The sequence below is a fragment of the Hermetia illucens genome, chromosome 2 (assembly GCF_905115235.1).
Source record: "Hermetia illucens chromosome 2, iHerIll2.2.curated.20191125, whole genome shotgun sequence".
NCBI classification, from domain to species: domain Eukaryota; kingdom Metazoa; phylum Arthropoda; class Insecta; order Diptera; family Stratiomyidae; genus Hermetia; species Hermetia illucens.
In genome coordinates this window covers 93847758-93862227 of record NC_051850.1, presented here as the reverse complement: position 1 = coordinate 93862227, position 14470 = coordinate 93847758, and the positions used below count along the sequence as shown (strand labels likewise).

General features: G+C 38.3%; 1 protein-coding gene across 2 annotated transcripts in view; it reads right to left on the bottom strand.

Moving 5' to 3' along the window:
- Window positions 1-14470, bottom strand: part of LOC119649686 (UPF0687 protein C20orf27 homolog) — a 316347-nt gene that overhangs the window by 48878 nt on the left and 252999 nt on the right. The window lies entirely within an intron of this gene.

Here is a 14470-nt window from a genome sequence, read left to right as displayed (position 1 = left end):
AATTTGAAAAAAATCAGGATGATGCACCTATATAAAATTTAATCCTCAAAATAGTCTCGTCTCAATGCCTGTTCAAATACATTACTATCATAAATTTACAGGAAAAGGGGAAAACCACATTAGGAGGTTTTCGGAATCCACTTTTTTTATTTCATAGATCATTAACTTAGCTATCCCAGACTACGGTGCGAAAATTTCGGAGCAAAATTCATATTCCTTTAGATTTTATAAGCGTAGAACCGAGCGATTACCGACTACAGGCTCAGGCTCGAACACCCACGAGATGATCACTTTATGTCCTTAGGTAATCTAGTGGCACTTTGTAAATAGCGTATTTATAATTACCTGGCGTCAGTCCCTTCGGCAAGTGCATTTGTATTTGTTGTAACTATATTTTTTTCGTAATTAAAAGTTATAAATGCCTTCATATCTGACAAGGTATTTTTCAATCAAGTCTTTTTCAAACCCGTTTTTCTTAAAAGGACGTTTTCATATCTGCCAGAATTCTAACTCAAAAAGTAATAAACGGAGTATTATGCAGTTGCAAGAAAGTTGTAGCTCATATCGGACATTTCTAGGAGTTTAGAGTTTCCCACCAGGAAATGAATGTATTGAAAATATTTTTACTGTGCCGGATTAGAAAAAAAACTTTGCTTATTTGGTTTAAAAATAAAATCCATGTTTCTTCGTTTCACTGCCCCTAAGTAAGTTGCTTAGATCAATCAAAAATTTTCCAAAAACCCCATGCGCGAAAACAGAAACAAAAAAATAAAAAAATGTATATGCGCCTGTACTTCCATCAAGCTTCCTAGAGAAGAATTTTAAAGCATCATTCGCTCACAGATTCCATTAAGATCAACTCCTATCTAATCCTAATCCTAAATGAATCTTTAAGGAAGGTTTGCCTTTGGTTTCCGCTGGGTTGCGGCGAATGTGTTGAGCCGTCTTAATACTAGCCACATACGTGCAAGCAAGTTGTCGGGAGATTGCGTGTTTGTCGGCAAGTTGTGCTCGCAGCGGGATTGCAAGCATCGGGATAAGTTGCGGCTGGTCGATCAAGTTGGAAAAAAAACTAAGCGATAGCATCCAAATATTTTGAAAACTGTCACCACATTTACACTTTCTAAGTGACAAATTAGAATACAATCGCGAATCATAACATATAGGCGAATAGAGAGAATATATGTTTGTCGTTGATCCCTAAACGGAACACAGCGCGTCACCACACAAACATTGCCGGTTAGATGAAATGTGCTTCAGCTTCCTCTAGTATTCCCACAGAATTATCGGCCTTTCTGAATGTGCAACCTACCGCCGACTTCCGCCTTCCTATCAACATATCCCTCGGTACCTGATACGTACATCGACGTAGTTCTTCATTCCAATTCTGTTTGACCAGAGGACATTGATGATATGGCGGAGACAAGTCTTAACGATGGTTTGGAAATTAGTGTAGCTGCATTCGTCAGTTCCCATGTATTGTTCTCAAATAACAGCGTAGAGAAAGCATTTGCGAGGAATAATCTCAACTTGAAATTGGTTTTGGCTAATGCGTCGGGTAACATCAGGCTCTGTGTCACCGTGAGCAGGAGCGAGCATGTCCTTATTAGGTTGCAATTGGCCAGACTGGATAAATATTGCAGATCAAGAGTAAACACAGCATAGTACTTCCTCGAAATATCCTTTCCGTGTATTGTATTTTCCGTCTCTACTTGCCTCCTTCTCTAAATGCAAGGTTATCTGGCCGAGGTCCATGACTAAGTGAGTTCCTCGTAAAATGGAAAACTAGCGTAAATTTCGAGATACAGACTTGCAAATTTGACTTGAGAGTGCTGAAGAGCCTTTTTCGACTATTTAATTCTAAAGTATCAAATTAAAAGTAGCCAAAGTGTACGATAAAAACGTATTGGGTTGGTAATTGAAAATTGAAATTCAGTAAGTAAGTAATGTTTCGAGAAGAGTATCGGTTCCATAAGACTTGAAAAAATTTCTATCGTGGTAGAGGGTCACTTCCGAACAGATAGCAAAACAGGTCTTCAATGTTATTTGTGTGTGGATACAAAAAAAGCATGATAAGAATGACATCCCAAAAGCCAAGAAACTATGGTTTCTAAATACAAAGGGACTTCATCTCGAAATCTTCGCCTTTGCTATATAATACGCTATTACCTGTTCGCTACAAATGCCTTCAGAGACTACTTTTCAATCTTATATATAAAAATCAATTGCTGTTCGTTAGTCTCGCTAAAACTCGAGAACGGCTGAACGGATTTATCTTATCTTGGTTTTGAAATGTCCGTGGAAGTCTAGGGAAGGTTTAAAAGGTGAATAAATGACGGTAATACCCTAAAAACAGCACTTTTCTTCTTCCCATATAAACGTTTTTTTTCTAAATAAAATTTAGAGTCAATTTGAACTTTATTGATATTCAATAAAGTTCAGTTCAGTTGTGGTCATCAGACCTCATATTACAGCTATGAAACGGACAAATTTTTTAACGCAACTAGAAATATTTGACAACCAAGTGACAATCTTTTATTTCTAAAAAGACAAAAGACATCAAACGTTTCACAGCTCAGAACATGTTGTATTGGAAAATGGAATTTTTGTTTTTAGTATTTTTGTTTCTCACCGTTTAAACCTTCTCTGAATTTCTAAAAATATAGGATGCGGCAGCATAACTTCCTTTTTTAAAATGCGCGCCACTCAGTTAGTTGATGTCATAGCGGAGCGCTAGTGGTCTCGTTCAAGAGGGGATACTGTAAAGTTTTGTCCCGACACGGTTCAGTCGCCATCATGCGTTGGAATAGTGAGGAGCATGCCTTTGCCGTTGAGGTTTACTTTTCAAGCTAACTAAATTTCTGAACGCAACGATAATATTTGACATTAGATTTGACAACCAACTAATATGTCAATCCATCCTGTTGCACTTTAAAACACGGAAAGAAGTATTACGATATTGCGTTACGATATCTATGAGTGCGCGAGAACTTTCTTTACTTTGCCGATCCTTTGTGATAGTGACATTACAGGTAACCTTATTAAAATCGGTTTACTGTCTGTCTGTCCGTCACACGCATTTTTCTCGGAAACGGTTGTAGTGCTTGACACCAAATTTGGTAGAAAGGTGGGAACTGTGCTCACATATACAGTAAGTTACATCCTTTTACGTCGAATTTAAGGGGGGGTCCCCATACGTGCAAAAGGAGGGTGTAAATTTTTTTTCATCAAATATAGTCATGTTGGGTATCAAATCAAAGGGCTCGATTAGTACTTTTCGAAGCCGGTCTTGGATTTGACATTTGTTGGAAAAGTGGGGAGTGAGGGGGGTTGAAAGTGACCATTTTTTTAACGAACCCGTTCTCAGAAACTACCAAACCGAAAAATCTGAAAAAAATCAGGAGGCTGCCACTGTATGGTACCTAGGCTCCGAAATACCCTGCATACGGATACCTGCTCAAATAAAGTTAATAATAGTATATTACTATAATTTTTAGTAATTGGCAGAAAAACCCCCCTTAAGTTCATTCTAGATTCACGAAATTTTGCAGCAATATAGGCATGATTTCACCAAATTTGGTGAAAATTGCACTATTACTAACAAAGTTATAATACGTCAAAATTGTCGCTTCTGTGCAAATTCAAGACTTTGAATGTCAATATCGCTTGAAAGTGGATATTTTCACATAATATATGCATATATTACGTGCAACATACTAATGGGGCAAATGTACGTTGGTTATTGATAGATTCAAATTTTCCTTAATTGGAAGCAGTAGAGTCTCAAATTAATTGCTCGTAAATTATACTAAAATGACTCTCCTTTTTCGAAACTCCTCCTTTCCTCCTTTCGAACTTAATGAGCTAAGCATTTTCCTTCTCTATAATTTTTATTCGTGCCAGTATTGATTATTACTTCGAAATACTGCGATACTTCGTAATATACCCTCAATATCCAAAAAAAATTACCATTGGAAGCGATTTTACCATTTACTTTTGCCGAAAATTATATTTTACGGTGATAAATATGTTTAATATTTTTAATAAAAATGTATTTAAAGGAATAAAAGCTTGTCAAGTAGAGATTATCTGGACAACTTATGAAATTGGTTTGATAAACATAGACAATATCCTTTCTTAGTTAACACTGGTATGTACCTGCACTTGTTTACGCCTTACAGCATTGGAACCATACAAGCAGTGGAAGGCATTAATTTTTTATTGCTTTTCCGTAATTCATTCTGGGGTACCTAAGAAAACGAGAAAAACTTTACAATGAGTTCCAACCAAAACATTGGAATAACAATGTGATGGCTGAGGGAGTAGAGCGTTAGCCCCTAAATCTAATTGCCTTGGGTTTGAATCTCAGTCGTCATGGGCGTTTGAGTTCGTCTTGTGTTGTCTCTCCCTCCGGTGAGCTTACCAGTTGCACATGTAATTATAATGAAACTGAAGCACTGAAAAATGGAAAGTAAAACCAATAACGCATAGAGACTGCTGTTATATCATCAACATTAAATATTAACACTTGGCTTTCGATAGTACCAAATATTATTATACTATTATCGCCGCGATTTGTACATATTACAACATCACTTTTGTAATGCAGTAATGTTGTAATGCTTGGTAATGTTTGGATCGTGCTCGGTGATGGTATATTATATATATTACACTTTAAGGTGAAATTACTTTTGTAATATTACATACATTACTTACCCATCTCTAGTAGAATAGGAAGGAATAGGAAAGGTACGTTTTAAACTTCATAGTGAATAATTATTTTGAAAACATGTTTCAAATTTATACATTTATGAATTAATTTTATGTGAAATTTAAAAAAGGCGAAGAGAAAGCGACAGGAGTTATCATGGCTTAAGAAAGTAAGATTTGGTCTTTTAGCATGTAGCAGCCTGTAATTATCTGAAAAATATATGAATCAATAAAAGATCAATTTTCTCAGTCAATCAAAAAGTGCTTCAGACAGATTTCAAATATTTTCAACAATAGGGCTAACAGCGAATATCACCTTCAAGGTTATATAAATTTATTATTCCGAAAACGTACGATTAATATTCTCATTTTGGTATTGCATACAAAATGACTGATAAAGGACTGGCAGAATTTACCAACAACGAATAAGAGGCAATTATTAGACTATTAGAATGAATTTATACCCAACGCGATGTTTGATGCATGATGTAGCCAGAGGAATTATGGAAACAACTTTCTTGTCATGGAATATATTAATAATAAACATGGAGATCTATACTTATATTCGGATAACATCCTTAAGTGAGTATAGCGTTCACATATGTGTCTTCCCAAGGGAGACATTAGAAATCAGAATTGGAGCCACATGAGAAGGTGGCATCAGCACATAATTTCAAGTGTGACGCTGTACTATGTTTCTGTTTTGTATTTTTCGCTCCTCGCGAGTTTCCCCAACATCAGCAATGATACATAATATTATAGAAGATAGTGTAAGATATATCACAAATGGAGTGGTCCTTTCGACGAAGAAAGTATGGACGCCGTGAACATAAAACTGAATCACACAAACACTACCTCGGAAGAATAACGTGAGCGAAAAAAGAAATATATGAAATATATATACTCCTGACGGTTGAGAATATAGAATGCAGTCGACACTATCTTTAATTGATTAAACCAAAGTAGCAACGTGTGACCAAAAATGAACAAAAGCTCCTGGGCTAAATGAGATTCCAGCTTAATCATGGGTAACCAGTCAATAACCTTTTACTTATCTCCTACACGGACTCATTATAACATGGGTGGCGGAAAAACCACCTCAAGATTGGTAAAAAATTTTTATATAACGATATACAAATCAATTGAAGTGCACCATCTCCTTGTTGTGCTTAAGTAGGGATACGACGAACGTAAATCAGAATTTCCTATATGAAATTATGTTTGATCATCGGATACTGCCAAAACTGCTCCGAATGACAAAAGCCATCATGAAATTGAGGAGGAGGGTTTGACGCGACGTACTTTGCATTATTGTACTATCTTTGGATCTGCTTTGTATTATTATCAGTTAAACAAAAATAGAATGCTAAATAAAGTATACTTGGGGTTACTCCACTATATGATCTCTCTTGGTAATTGGTCCCACGATAGACCGACCAAGCAAACGCATTGAATGTCGTTAAAAAAAATGGTGATCAAAGGGTAGTATAGGACCAAGGGCGAAACGTGGATTGGTATCCACGATGGAGCATAAAACCTCGGAAACGCCTGCTGAACCAACAGCACTACTACCAAACCCTATCTCCACCTCCACGTGATGATCACTGGGAATTCTTTTTTAATGGAAAACTGCAGATGGAGAAGGATGAAGGCGAGTCTCCCGCGCCTAAAAACGGAACAAACCGTACCAACTGGTACTCCAGGTTGGGGGTTGGGTAGAGGTGACAACCCTACACGGAAAACAACCTGTTACGAAGCCACAAAAGAAGCCTCAGATTGGATGGACTACACAACGACGAACCCGGCAACGACAACGGAATAACGATTTGTGCATTTTCTCATGGAACGTGCGTTCCCTGTACAGAGATGGAGCTTACAAGCAGCTAGCCAATTCCCTGTCCCAATATAGGGCTGATGTAACAGCGTTGCAGGAGATGCGTTGAACAGGGACCGGTTTCCCGGAGAAGAGTCACTACACCATATATTATAGTGGTTATCCATCCATCCATGTGCTCGGAATAGGTTTCTTGGTCAGCCAAAAAATGAAACCTGCTGTTATCGGCTTAACATAAGCGAAAGGCTATGCATTCTGTGTTTGCGAGTCAAATTTAAATATATAAGCCTCATTAACGTTCACGCCCCTACAGAGGAGACTGCATAGTCGGAGAAGGATCCCTTCCACGAGGTAGTAGAACGAAGGCTCGAAGGCTGTATGATATTAAAATCATACTTGGGGATTTTAACAGCTAAGTAGGGACGATATGTTGGCTCCCATAGCTTACATCGAAATGCAAATGATAACGGACTGCTGATTATTCAATTAGCAGTGACACAAGAAATGATTGTTGGAAGTACCTGGTCTGAGTGGAAAGCAATCCACAAACAAACGTGTGCCTCTAAAGATGAGACCACTTTCAATCAAATTGACCACGTGTTGATCGAACACCACCACCTCTCAGCCTTTATGAATGTCAGAACATATAGCGGGGCCAATATAGACTCGGACCACTATCTCGTTGGCATAGTGTTCCGGGCTCGAACAACACCACCCAGAATCACCTCTGACAATCAGGTAAGAGTTAACACTCAAGAAATTCACAGCACAATCCTGCGTAACACCTTTAAGGGTAAATAGACGCCGAAATAACCGCAGTCAACAGAGATCCTAGAGATGCAGCATCAACCAACGATCTTCACAATCACCTGAAGAACGTTATCAAAAGTATGGCCACAAATTTATTTCACCCCAGCCGTAAAGCAAATCGGGGCGGCTGGTTTGACGATCAACGTAAGCCAGTAATGGAACGTAAAAATTATGCATACCGAGTAATGTTGCATTCTCAAAGAACGCGGGCAGACGCAGAGACTTATCACGAACTCCGGCGAGCAGAGAAGCGTCTTCGCAGACGGAAAAAGGAAGCCTGGGAGAACCAACAGGCCTGTGAACTTGAAAACTACAGGAAGCCGCCGCACCAATCGGGCAAGTTATATCAACAAGTTAGCAGGATGAAGACTTATGCACCTCGATGTTCATCCTACCGAGACAAAGAGGGAAATCTGATTCCCGACAGAATGGGCATATTGGAGCGATGGGTTGAGTACTTTGATGAACTGCTGAACTACCAGAACATCGGCGAGTTGGAGGTCCCGCCAACTGAATACGACGGACAAATACTACCACCATCAAATATAGAAGCAGCAGTCCGTGAAATTCATCTGCTTAAAAATAAGAAGACGTCAGGAGTCGATGGAATTACAGTCGAATTGTTTAAATATGGAGGGCACCAGCTTATGCTCAAGGTGCGGGACAGCAAATCAATGCCTGAAGACTGGCAAGGAGGCATTATCTGTCTCATACATAAAAAGGGAGATATCACACAGTGCAGCAATTATAGAGGTATCACGTTGCTGAGTACCCTCTATAAGATATTCTCCACTATCTTGTTAGATCGGATAGCCCCACACGCCCAGAACATTATTGGCCCATACCAAAGAGGCTTCACTCCAGGTAAATCAGCAACAGATTAGATTTTCTCCCTGCGGCAACAGATGGAAAAACTGTTGGAATATGGACACCAGTTGCACATTTCTATTCATCGACTTTGAAGCCGCCTATGATAGCATAGCCAGGGTAAAACTGTACACGGCCATGAGAGAATTCGGTATCCCGACAAAATTGATAAGGCTGACTATGCTGACCCTGAACAATCTGCGAGGCCAGATAAAAGCAGCAGGATCATTCTCGAGACCATGCTACGGCAAGGGGATGCCCTATCATGCGTCCTCTTTAACCTGGCCGTGATGCTGAGGTAAATGCGGGAGGTACGATCCTCTTTAAGTCCACCCAACTACTGGGTTATGCTGACCATATCGACATCATGACAAGAACGACCCGAGACGTACAAACTGCCTTCATCCAGATCGAGCAGGCAGCTACTGGCGCGAGATCTTGGGCTGCACATCAATGAAGGCAAGACAAAGTATATAGTGGCAACGTCAGCACCGAAAACTAACCAACCAACAACATCAAACCGCACTGGTCAAACACGAAGAAGAATAAGGATAGGAAAATACAACTTTGAGACCGTTGACAATTTCTCCTATCCAAGGTCGAAAATCACAACCGATAACAGCTACGATGATGAAATCCGCGCACGGTTGTTGTCCGCCAACAGAGCCAATTTCAGCTTACAAAAACTGTTCCGCTCGAAACGTCTATAGGGTCAAAGCTCTTACTGTACAAGACAATGATCTTGCCAGTCCTCATGTATTCCTCGGAGACTTGGGATCTTGCGAATTTTTGGCCGCGTTTGAGAGAAGAATCCTCTGAAGAATTTTTGGAAACCTACATTAGGATGGACGATTCGGTAGCCTACATAATGATGAAATCTATGAGCGATACCACCACCGTCTGGTTGTGGATAAAATCCGGCTCAATAGATTGCGGTGGGCGGGTCACTTATCCGTATGGATGAGAATAATCTAGCCCGAAAAGTCTATCAGGGCAATATCTATGGTAGAAAAAGAACGTTGAACAGGACGCCAGACAAATTTTAGGAATATCGAATTGGTGGACCTCGGCGCCAAACCGGGATGTCTGGAGTTCCTCATTAAGGCAGGCCTAGACCGGATGCCGGTTGTTGCGCCGTTGATGATGAAAAACAAAAATGATCGGGTAAAATATGTATTTACACTCAAAGGAATAATAAGAACATTCACGTTGTGAGTCGCATTGTGAGTTTACGAACGTACTGAAAGTCTGCCGTGCTTGTCACCAATGGCGACTAAAAGGGATAGAAATTTGTGGGCCAGTGATATGGAAACATCGAAACTTTACTGCTACCGAACCGTCAGCAATGCCTCGAATAAGGATTATTCTTACGAATATGACCTTTGGCTGTCGAAAAAGGACTATGATTGGTTTTTAGAATATGTGCACCCGGTATCGTTTCTGAGGATTTCGACTACAAGATTCCAGTCGAGGTTATGTAGTATCACAATTGTACAGTGCTATGTATGACCGGAGAACTCCCATCTAGTAAAGAAGGATGCTTTCTATAGGCAATTGTATGTACATAATTCAGGAGAGGCTTCCCAAAGGTGGTATTGTGATTGTGATGGGTGATCTGAATGCTGTTGGCTCTGACTACTTCCACTCGTACGGAAATTTTTGCATTCCGAATTCTTTGCCAGAAAGTGGAAGAAGGGGTAATCGTTAAGATTTCAAAGAAGGGCGACAATCAGGTCGGTATTTGCATGCCCCCTGTCTTCGTAAAAATTGTAGATAAAATAATCATGGATTAACTCGAACCTGGTCGAGACAGAGCAGGCAGGTTTTCGACCTGGATCCTCCTGCATTGATTAGATAACATCTGCATGATTTAAAACAGCGCGTGGAATCTAAATCTTCACCTGGGTTTCAACGATTTCGAGAAAGTTTTCGACAGTGTGAACGCAGAAGGGTCATGCCGGAACTAATAGCGACATATAACGGTGCAGAACCTAACGTGCCGTACCGAGGTAAAATCTCAGAGAAATTTGTCGTCTAAGGCGAAGTCCACCACGGTTGCATCCTGTCATTATTTTTATTTTTTCTTGTTATTGTCGGTGACATTCTTCATTCTGCCTTGTCCGGAGGACGTGGCGAATTTCAATGGATCATAACATCTTCCCATCTGGATATGGAAAGAGGGCAACGGAATTGGGACTGAAGATAAACACCAAAAAATCATCATTTCGAACATTATCCTAATTTTTTAGCATATCTGTGTTTAACAAACATTCAATCGCTGCAACGGTTGTATTCATCAGTTCTCAACTTACCTGCAAACAGAAGAAAAATAAAGTTAGTGTCTAATTATACAGTTAATTAGGGTGTATTTACGCACTTATCTGTACAAACGTAAAAGTGAAAATATAAAAGGATATGACCAGTGCTTAGCTTGATCTCTTAGTATTTTATGAATTTGTGGATATGGTGAATATCAATTCACCCATTGGCAGGATATTAACACAGTTAAGCCCGAATCTTGGCAGTTTTTTGTTGCATATTCTTCAAGGACATGACTTATTTGTGGATTAATGAAAAGTGAGCGGCAAAGATTTTGTCCCTTGCGGTCACGCTGTTTCCAGGTCAGAGGTGAGACAGCGTCTGAGAAATGGCCTTTGTCCTTTGAGCGAATTGCATCCTCTAGAGCTCCGCCATGATTCTCACATAGCAAACCGGTATGATAGTAGTATAGTAGATAGTAGCATAACTGTTTACAATTTCATTTTATTCCCAAATTTTGATGCTTAGAAGCTCGCAACGAACCTTTATCCTACTTTTTGCACGTTGACCATTTTTGGCGAAAAAGGAATTGAGTCAAGTGACGCTTCAGACAAGATTATGTATATCAAGTATGTTACAGTCATTACCTTCCAAGTTTATCCTTGTTAATAATGAAGGAATTTAATAAGTGGCAGAGGTAATGAGAGAAATTATGCTTCATCAGCTTCACGCCTACGTGAGTGGAGAAGAAACGTAGAACTTATGAGAATAGGCCTTCGTTGGAAACTGATACATGAAACAATGAATATTAAAGCTTGTCGAGTACAGGATCAATGTTGCTCTATAACCATAACGGAATCATTTTCATGAATCGTTTCTACAAAGTGTCTTGATAGGAATTGTGACAGTGATTCGAATGGATGATTCTCAAGGCGAAATCGATTTTCCGTCTTTTGGCAAGTTATCCATGTATTGTATTTCAGTCATTCTCAGACTATGATTTCCTCCATGTTCATCAAAAGGCGGCGCCACTCCGACTACTCTTGCTACAATAGCGAATTTATGTAGGAGTCGATTTCATCTCAGAAGTGTTGTCAGGAACAATACTCCTACTAAATGACTGAAGTCAATTAAGTGGCATCATTTGAAGAGAAAGCTAGAAGAGCAAATAATACGGTCGCGACCCAAGGAGTGAAAATGTTTGGAGAGAAACAGAAGGTGGAAGTGATAATAAGCTGATTGCCTGTTATGAAGGTAGAACATATTTAGCGACGAGTTTCGAATGACAAACGCAATCAGAGATGAAATGCTGGCAGCATAAACAATTAACAAGTCGGAAATCGGAAGCTGGGTGCCGCAGGTATGGAAGGTTTTGTGATTTTCTTATATAAGAAGTTTTAGGTACAGGACTGTTCCATTTATACGTAGCTAGAAAATCGATTGTATGCTGGGAAAAAAAGCTAAAATTCTGTTCAACGGATCGAGCTGAAATTCTTACAAATTATTCTCTACATCAATAGTTCTGGTCCTTACCATTTTTCTGCATTTTCAATGAAAAATGAAAATAGACGCGAATTTTGTAATTTTTGCTTTACAACTGTACCATTTTAACATTTAGTAATATATAATTATAACCATGGCTCGGACGATGGTGGTAAATATATAGAATAAGAATACGTTTGAATTTTTGGTTTCAGATTATTACAAATGAAGATCTACTTCCCACCAGCAACCCAGCTTTTTTTAGAGAAGCCCAACAAATACAAGCGATTACCAAATTTACTAATTGAAAATTTTATATCATAATTCAAAACCCCAATAATAATATATAAAAGAATGAAAAGATTTTATTTTTATCGTTAAAACAAAAATTAAACAAGTCGGGAACCCGGAAGCTAGACGCTTCAGGTATGAAAGGTTTTGTGTATTTCTTTTATAAAGAGATTTGAGTGTGCATTTGTCCCATTAGCATGTAGCACGTAATATATGCAAGTGATATTGACATTCATTGTCTTGAATTCGCAGAGAAGCGACAGCTTTGACCTAGTATAACTTTGTCGCAAAAGTGCGATTTTCACCAAATATGGCAGGATCATGTTCTATGTTGTAGCGTTGTACATTGCTTCGTGATTCTAGGATGAACTTAAGGGGGGTTTTCCTGTCAATTACTAAAACTTATAGTAATGTACTATTATTAACTTTATTTGAACAGGTATCGGTATGGAGGGTATTTCGGAGCCTACGCACCATATAGTGGCAGCCCCCTGATAGCCAATTAATAAGACTTGCCGCGGTAATTAATAGATAATTAAGTTAATAATTTAATGTTTTTTCTTCTTTTGTAAAAGTAATTTAGGTAATTAGTGTTTTTAGTATAAATAGAACTGTAGAATAGCAATTGTTTTCAGTAGCTTTGTACTGATGAAGGGAGTAAGTTGCTCCCGAAATATATATATATACATAATAAAATAAAATTGTCGTTTGGAGTAAGCTACTGGTCTATCAATTTTACCTCCGTAGCTTTTCCGTCGGACTTGTTAGTGTCACAGAATTTGTAATTAGGAACTTGAAAATCAGTTTTCTGTATCAGGTGGGTTTAATCGTAATCATGCCGCTTCTGCTTTATGAATTAACTTAAATGGGGATATTCGGGAAAAATTGCAAGGGAAGGGTCTTCGATAGTGGTCACGTAATTCACAATAACGAGAATTCATTTTCCAAAATTGATCTTAAGATCGAACTTGATGGAAAAAGACCAAAAGGCCGAACAAATCTGACTTGCTATGCTTGATAGTCATAGTCATTGATCCGCGACTGGATCCAGAACAAAGTGGCGCAACCGATCAAGGTGAACCGAACCCGCTTCTGAATGGGACAAAGGCTGAAGAAGGAAATAGGAATGGATTATAATTTGAGTCCTAGATTCCAGTTTTTTTTTTGAGAATAATCTTGCATTTGGATTGAACTTTTCAAAAGCTGCCAAAATGCTATTTTTCAACGTTTTCCGTCAGGTCTAGTTCCTGCCGTAACTACATGTGTTCTAAACAAAACTGTATTTAGACGATTCACGGTTCATTCAGAAAACAGGAAAAGTTGGATCAAATCTTAAGCAAAGGTATATTTCAACATTAAATACAACCCTACGTATAATAACAGTTTTTTAAAGTTTGAAGGGAATGCACAATTGCTAGCAAAGTTATAGAAGGTAAAAATTTTGTATTTTACGTGAATTTATCGCAATCTAAGACGTGTAACGATATCTGCTCTAATAAAGTTCCTAACATTATTTTAATATATTTTGAAAATTTACTGCAATTCCAATTATTAAAGATCTATAAAGTTTTGCAGTAGGTTTTAACAGAAAGCACGATATTTCGAAGAGGTTAGATATTGTCTTCTATTTGTAGTTAGTTAGTTAGTTAGTCTAAAATTGATAGATCAGTAGCTACAATTTAATCAAATTGTAGTTTGGAGCAAGCTACTGGTCTATCAATTTTAGCATGATATTGCAAAGTTTGATGGAAATCGTCCTATAATTAACCAAGTGGTAGTAGGTCAAAATCGCCTCTTTCTCGTCAAATTACTATTCTCCACGAGATGAATTATCAGCACCGCATCGAATTGAATATTGGATATATTCAACATAAATATAATACTTTACATGAAAAACTAACAAAAAACTTTTCACTTTACTTGTTTTGTCATACATGCGTTTAACATAAATTAAGTATAGTGTGGTGTAATGTCCAACCCGACCCCTATCAATTTGGATCTAGCGGTTATTTCCTTTGAAGACCATAACCCTAAAGTAATTAAAAAAGTATACATGGAATAACTCCAATGTATTGAATCCTACTTGATCTTTTGTGATGATCCACGAATTGACTTGACAGATTTCTTTTATATGAGGGTTTTAATCCATTTATTTTGTTATTTTTTTTTGTATTCAAGCCTCTTTCCCTAATTAGATGTGGAGAATCTGGCAAGACT